This window comes from Propithecus coquereli, unplaced genomic scaffold, assembly GCF_000956105.1.
Source record: "Propithecus coquereli isolate 6110/MARCELLA unplaced genomic scaffold, Pcoq_1.0 Scaffold594, whole genome shotgun sequence".
Lineage (NCBI taxonomy): Eukaryota > Metazoa > Chordata > Mammalia > Primates > Indriidae > Propithecus > Propithecus coquereli.
In genome coordinates this window covers 379,364-379,713 of record NW_012151885.1, presented here as the reverse complement: position 1 = coordinate 379,713, position 350 = coordinate 379,364, and positions in this window count along the sequence as shown.

The window sequence follows — 350 nt, the reverse complement described above, 5'->3', positions numbered from 1 at the left end:
GTCTGTCCCCATTTGGACACCCTTAATATCCTTCTCTTGCCTAATTGCTGTGGAGAGGATTTCGAGCACTATGTTGAATAGAAGTGGAGATAGAGGGCAGCCTTGTCTGGTTCCAGTTCTAAGTGGGAATGGTTTCAATTTTTCCCCATTCAATATGATATTGGCAGTGGGTTTGACTTATCCATGGTTTCACAAAAATTACTCTAAAAAAATGTGAAAGAAAATCACAAGCCAAAATGTATGTTTGAAAGACTGAGGATGTACCTTCACAATATACATAAAACAAGAAGTGTCAAAGGGAAATGTCAGAGATAGCAACTGTCCAACTTAGTACTTAAGGAAATCGGATT